Genomic DNA, 7,811 nt, shown 5'->3' on the forward strand with positions numbered 1-7,811 from the left:
CAGGCCCGCTCGCCACAACTAGAGAAAGCCCGTGTGCAGCAATGGAGACCCAATGCAGCCAAAATATAAAATACATAAATAAATTTAAATCGATGTGATGCTAATTAGAAATTAAAAAAAAAAAAGTTCCAGGAAAAAACGGTTTCACGTTGGCCACATGAAGCATTAATCCTTATCCCGGCAACGTTGGCAGCCAGCAACAAAGACGGTAGTAGCTGATGAGCGGTCACTTCAGTGGCGTCCAGAAGACAACCTCATCTTTGAGATCTGGAGCTATTGGAAACATGTTCAGTGAGAGTCCCCAAGCATCAGAATCCTTAGAGCCCCAGATCTGTGAAAGAAGGTGGGGTAGAAGAGTAGAAAAAGAGCAGATGCTATGGGGGAGGTAACAGGATCTGTTAGCACACATGAGAAAATCCCTGGGGGCACCCAGTAGCAGTTGGGTGAAAAGTGTAGGGTTTATGGCTCTTTCAATAGCAGGCAGAACGGAACACCCTCTTCCCTGTCACATACATGCACACACATACATGAAAACAATTGATGGAAACTGTCTTAAAACCAAACCCCCTAGTACTGGGAAATACGATTATAAAATGTACTCTGGATCTATATATAGAATATTTAAATGTCATCAGGTACTGATTTCGCTATTTCAAATTGAGATACTGTTTCTCTTTTGTAAGTGAAATAACACATGTAAGATATTTAGGAGTAAGAGAGACTAATGGTGCTCAGTAAATTCTAATTTATTTCTCTGTTTCACCTTAGTGCTACCAAAGTTAATTAGAAAGCATTCTACATTCCAGGTGATATGCTGATTTTTTTACATTCATTTTTTGCACTTTATCCTCGCAATAGTCTTTTGTCTGCATTTTGCAGGTGAGTGAACAGGGACAGGAGGGTTAAGTATTTTGTCCTGATATGGACTGCTACCCAACATCAGAGCACAGACTCAACCCTCACGCTTTTGGGGAATACACAATGCTGTTTCCTGATCTAGACTGAAATTAATTGACAGTTTGGATTAAAAATGCATTCAGACAGAGGATTTAATGGGAAATGAAATAAAGTTTTATACAAAGTTCTTAGGTTCTTTGTTCTATATTTATGGAGATGTGTTTATTTTTGACAATGTGACATTTAAGACTTGTATTAACAGTTCAATGGTAGTCAGGCATGGAATACCTCCTTAGAACTTTATAAAATTACATCATGACTCAAGCCTATTGACTTCCATTTCTATTATCTTAAAAACCTGTTCTATAGTTATAAAAAAGGTGACAGGAAATAAATTAAAACTTGAAGAGAACTAATTAGGCTGGGTGCGGGCATGAAGGAGACTTCTGGAATTAGTAGAGCTGGTTTCATAGCTATACACCTATGTAAAAATTAAATTGGCTATATACCCTTAAGATTTTGTGCATTTATTGTATATTAGTTATGCTTCAATTTTTTAAAAAAAGATGCAGGGAGGGAGGAAAGAAGGGAAAAAAGGAAAAGGCAAAAAAAATAAAAGAAAATAGGTTACTATGATATGACAAGGAGCACAGGTTTGGGAAGAAAATCTGGTTTTTGTTTGGTGCATATCATGAGTGGAGGTATGGAGTGGCAGTTGAATATATGAGTCTGGGATTCAGTCTAGAAAGGAAATAAAAATTTGGAAATCATCTCTGTATAGTTGATACCTACAGTCATGATATTAGATTAGATTCCTAGGAAGTGATTGAAGGGATGTGCTAAATCCCAGGATATGCTGAAGCTTGGAAAATAAGATATAAACGTTCACCAAAAGCGTCAAAACAGGAGAAGCAGCAGAAAGGACTGAAGAGTATAATGTAAATGAATGTCAGAGAGACAGATTACTGTGTAACTCCTATCATTTTTTTCAATCAAAGAAATGAATCTTTAAATTCTCTATGCCTGTGCAATTACCTGAAGGAGTAAAGGAATAATTCCATCTCTAAGGAGACACAAAAGGATCATACAGATGCTTGGGGAATATTGAAAACCTTTTGAAAATGATCGTGAAATTACTGTCAGTTGAGAGCTATCAGTTAACCCTGAAAAATGATGAGGAAGGAGGAGCCGTATAAGGTGACTGACATGACAAGTGGAAGGAACCAGAAAATCTTGAAAGCTTGATATTAACCTGTGGGAAATTCCTATGATTTAAAATATTTTTCTTATCTTCTTATATTTAAAATATTTGACTTATCAACCCAATCAGGTTGATACAAGCTCCTTGGAGTTATGGACGACTTTTCTCTTATGTCCCCTAAACACTCAGCACCCTGTAGAACAATATTTGATGTTCAGGGGATGTTTGTCGTGTTAAGTTGTTTGTTTCTAAACTCGTTTTCTATTTTTTTTTTTTTTTTTTTTTGCAGTACGCGGGCCTCTCCCTGTTGTGGCCTCTCCCGTTGCGGAGCACAGGCTCTGGACGCGCAGGCTCAGTGGCCATGGCTCACGGGCCCAGCCTCTCCGCGGCACATGGGATCTTCCCGGACTGGGGCACGAACCCGTGTCCCCTGCATCGGCAGGTGGACTCTCAACCACTGCTCCACCAGGGAAGCCCTCCTTTTCTATTTCTTATGTTATTATTTTTATTTTTAAATTCCGGATGGATTTTTTGGTATATTCACCCTGCAAATATGAAGAGCCAGAGCTGAAAAGGACCTTCAGAGGTTCTATGGCCTACACTCTTTTTCGAGATGAGAACACTGAAACCCTGAAAGAGGTTACAGAAGTAATTAGTACAAGTTACAGGTCTAACATTGATTCTAAACCCAGGTTCCCTGAGTCCAATTTTAGTAAGTGTCTCACTAAAACTACACTTATTCTTAAATATCATCATTGCTTACCTCTCTACCATAATCATATTTGCCTTCATTACCTATTTCAGTATCAATCCCTCAAAAGATTATCTGCTTTGATTCCTTGACATTTCCTCAAGTACATCTTTATTCATTGTTAAATTTGGTCTATGTTTAACTAGAACTCTGTTCAGTAACCCGCACCCAGTACTCTGCTCAACATTAGCTACCGAGTAACAATGTAATAAATGGATACATGAACAAATAAGTAAATGAATGAAAAAATAACTCATTAATTGCTACAGGAATGTATTTTGTGAGACTGACACAGATTTTTTCAGAAGCCAAAGGGTTCTTTACCAAGAAGGATGTGTTGCCAAAGAATTCCTTAATGTACTTCTTGTTAAAATTGTACATGAAAGAACACTACTTGCTCTCTAATTTAACAAAAAAAAAGAGAAGGGAATAGTGTCGGCTCCACCTTTTTGGTAAACATGGACCATCACTACTGTTTCTGTGGGGAAGAGGAAATAAGAGCCAGCTTCCCTTTGAAATATAGTAAATACAAGGAAGAAACATACATAAAGGAATATTGAAAGTTTAGTTGATTCCCAAGTCCTCTCTCTCTCCTTAATACGATGTTTATTGTTCTAAAATGTTAAGTTGATATATTGGTTGTTTGGTGCCTATAAAATTGAAGGAGAAAATAACAGTGTCTAAAAATGTAGCATAAAGGAACATACCACAATATATTTATTTGATCGAACAAGAAGATTGAAATTAAAAGGCAACTCTGAGCACTGATATACATCATTATATTTATAATTGAATATCCAACACCATTATGCATATCTCTGGTAAAAAAAAAAGAATAGTCTTTCATTCAAAAATATATTAAATATATACTTGATAAAACGCAATGGGGAAAGAAGCAAGTTCCGGGAGGAAAAAAAAAAATTCTGCCATACTTTCTGGGAGGCCCTTCAGTTCTAACCTTATCTTTGGAAAGCAGCTTGCTCAAGACCGTGCCTGGTTTACATGACTTCCCTTTCATTTTAGCTGTACGCTCCCTTGCGCCCAACGGCCAGGACCCTAATCAGGCGGGATCTCCCTGGAACCCAGATACAAGTTTCTGTCCCCACCTTTCTCCTCTACTATCATCTCCTTCTCTTTTGTTCTTTATTTTAATTTTGTACAGTGGAACTGCAGCTACTGCATTTTATTATGAGTGAATTTAGGGAAACATGTTTGGGACCTAATCCTTTCTTGGCAAGACTGTGGAGAATGAATATTTTTCAACATTAAAACCCTTCTCCACCTTAACCAAGTAACCAAGGTTAACATCACCAGTGATAAAACATATCCATATCTCATACTCCGTGATATGATAGGAGGAGGAGGGCAGTTCACCTCTGGAGTAGTTAACCCTAAAATCCATAACCCCAGTCTCATCATGAGAAAACATCAGGCAAACCCAATTTGAGGAACATTCTGCAAAATATCTGAGCAGTACTCTTCGAAAACATCAGAGTCTAAGATGACTAAATGCAATATGGGACTGCGGATTGAACCCTGGAACAGAAAAAGGACACTAGCAAAAAAGTCTGGAGCTAATAGTATTGTACCAATGTTAATTTCCTGGTTTTGATCATTGTACTATGACGATGTTAGATGTCAACATTAGAAAAAAACTGAATGGAGGGTAATAAGGAACTCTCTGTTACCTTTGCAATAGAGATAAATCTTAAGTTATTATTCTAAACCTAAAATTATTCAAAATAAAAACTTTAAAAATCTCTTCTGCTTCCTAATGTTGATAGGATATAAACACTTTAGTGACTTTATTATTTAAATAGTATGCCTTCATTTTTCCAATTTATTGTCCTTATACCAAGGTTTCAAATTTTTCCCCAAAACTGCCCCATACATTTGCCACTGTTAGCTTTTTAGTTTGTTTTTTGTTTTGTTTTGTTTTTTCGGTACGCGGGCCTCTCAGTGTTGTGGCCTCTCTCGTTGCAGAGCACAGGCTCCGGACGCGCAGGCTCAGCGGCCATGGCTCACGGGCCCAGCCGCTCCGCGGCATGTGGGATCTTCCCGGACCGGGGCACGAACCCGTGTCCCCTGCATCGGCAGGTGGACTGTCAACCACTGCGCCACCAGGGAAGTCCTAGACTGAAAATTTTTGAGGTAGCAAGGAGTGACCTCCTTAAAAAGGGGATGTTTTTATAGAATGCAACTAGGGCTCAACACTTAACCCATAGTAATGATCAGACTTGAAGATTCTTTGTACCTGACCATTGGTTGATGAGATTCATCCATTTAACAGGCAGGGGTAAATACATGTTAGTGATCCCCACTCTTTCCATAGTAAAAACTACATTTAAATAAATATAGAATTATATTTTAAATATATAATATAAATGTATAACAATCCTCAACAGAATAGAAATGTAGTTTTCATATCTTTTGATTTGAAAAGTACATAGGGCATATTTTTTTTTCTCAGTGCAAAGTTTGAAGTTCATAGCAATTTTTAGTATTCTGCAATAAAGCCATTATGTATCAGGGACAAAGTTTGGGGACATCTGTCGAATAACTATATGCAAACATAAAATATTCTCTATTATCTAGATGTCCTCACTGGGGAAAAGAGTGCCCCAAGTAAGAAAGTTGACATCTATCTTAATTTGATAGTACCTTCCAAATTAAAGTAAAATAAAATATAATAAATAGAAGACAGAGCTAAAATTAGAAATGTCTTCCTTTAATATTTCAGAAGATTCTTTGACATTTTTCAGTACCTTGAGATCAGCAGGAACCTAAATTATCTTACATAGAAAATGAAATGGTATAGCTGAAAGACGTTAAATTTAGGAAATTGGACAGACATGTTTGGCCAAGCTCTGCCTTCTACCTGCTGTGCAACCTTGAGCAAGTTGCTTAAACTCTCTGAGCCTCAAGTTTATTATCTGTCTATAGAGTTCTACTTGGCAAAGTTAGCTTTACTGTCTTTGTTAAGCATCATTTCACAGGTCCTCTAGCTCTTCTTATGCAACGCCGATCATATGAGGGGTGTTGAATTAACTTTTCTAAGGTGCACAGGATCTCCTAGGAAGATTTTGACTAATATTCCTCTAATTGTCCCTGGGATGTAGAGTTAAGGAGATTTATTGCTATAAACTAATGTGTCCATGAGAATTACCAAGAACAAGAAATGATGAGGAGATTCCTGAGGTAAAATTACATTGAAACAAAGGGGAAGTAAGGCCATATTTAAAACAGACTTTTTTTGGTTTTGGCTGCTTTGGGTCTTTGTTGCGGCGCGGGCTTTCTCTAGTTGTGGTGAGCAGGAGTTACTTTTCATTGTGGTGTGCGGGCTTCTCATTGCGGTGGCTTCTCTTGTTGTGGAGCACGGGCTCTAGGCGCGGGCTTCAGTAGTTGCGGCACGTGGGCTCAGTAGTTGTGGCTCGCGGGCTCTAGAGAGCAGGCTCAGTAGTTGTGATGCACGAGCTTAGTTGCTCTGCGGCATGTGGGCTCTTCCCAGACCAGGGCTCAAACCCATGCCCTCCTGCATTGGCAGGCGGATTCTTAACCACTGTGCCACCAGGGAAGTCCCCAAAACAGACATTTTTAACCAGGGTTCCATGGATAGAGTTCAGGTGGTCCATATACTTGAGTAGGAAAAAAAGTGCATTTAATTGAAATTCAGTATTTCCATTAGTAGTTTTATGACTTTGTCACCAATAGAAATCCCAAATAATTTTCTCTCATATTATTCTTGTTCCAAATATCTTAAAATAATGAGTAAAAATTGTTTATACTCATACTCCTACTTTGAAGTTATACTAGTTATTAGAAATGCCACTAGATCTTGTTATTTTCTATATTATGAAGACGCATCTACATCAGACTTTTGGATTTTATTATATTTTGATCAATGAATTTCAATGCAACTGGTTAACTTGATCATTCTATGCATGTTATTTTGTACATTTAAGAAATATTTCGAGAAGGAATTCGGAGGCTTCAACAAACTGCCAAAGTGTCCATAGCACAGAAATGTTAAGAACCCTTGGCTTAAGACAAGGGCCTACACCTCAGACAGCTGCTTTGGGTGTGCTGGAGCTCACTCTGGTCCTGTAACCCAGCTCGGTGGTAATATTCTGGGAAATAATTCCACAGCCATGTAGGATGATGAGGAAACACAGGGCCCCCCAGCTAGAGCCCTGAGAGGTGGAAAGAGCCTTTTTGGGGACAGGAAAAACCTTTTCTTCACTAGATACATATGGGATCGTAGTTCCCCGACCAAGAATCAAACTTGGAATTCAGGCCCCCTGCAGTGGAAGCTCAGAGTCCTAACCACTGGACCGCCAGGGAATTCCCTGTTACTTGGTTTTCTACAACCTTGTGTAGAGTTTATCAGCATTAGTACTTTGCCTTTATGATCTGTTGGAATTATCACGAGCACCCTTTGGGCCACTGCAAAACCGAAACCACAGTGGAGGACGTACATGTGTGTCCCTGAAGTTAGCCATCTGAATCCACTCCTGTGGTGCCGTCTTTCACTCAGCACGATAATCTCTAGGTCCTTCCGTGTCACTGCAAATGGCATTATTTTGTTCTTTTTTATGGCTGAGTAATATTCCATTGCATATATGCAGCATTCTTAATACTGAATGCAAGACCCTTTATAATCCAGCCAAGCTACCATTACAGCTTTATCACCAGATACCCCACACCTGGTCCCTCCCCATTTCTCCCAGCTTTACTTAACGAATTGCTATTCCTCAAATATGCCGTGTGCTTCCAAGCCTTATGCTAGTCCCTCTTTCTGTTTTACTGGTAAAGCCTATTTATTTTTTTAATGCCTCCATCCATAGCATTTCATGTGCTAGTAGTGTTCTTGGGCCAAGACAAAATGAATTGCTGCCTTATTTATGTTCCCCAATACTTTTACGAACACTTACATTACTTATCTGTTTTTATACGATCACTTGC

The 7,811-nt window shown here is 38.7% G+C and overlaps 1 protein-coding gene across 4 annotated transcripts in view; it reads right to left on the reverse strand.

The window, feature by feature from the left end:
- The window catches only part of CENPQ (centromere protein Q), a 184,494-nt gene that overhangs the window by 98,497 nt on the left and 78,186 nt on the right, over window positions 1-7,811 (reverse strand). The gene's annotated exons all lie outside the window — the stretch shown is intronic.

Source organism: Stenella coeruleoalba (genome assembly GCF_951394435.1).
Source record: "Stenella coeruleoalba genome assembly, chromosome: 10".
Taxonomy (NCBI): Eukaryota; Metazoa; Chordata; class Mammalia; order Artiodactyla; family Delphinidae; genus Stenella; species Stenella coeruleoalba.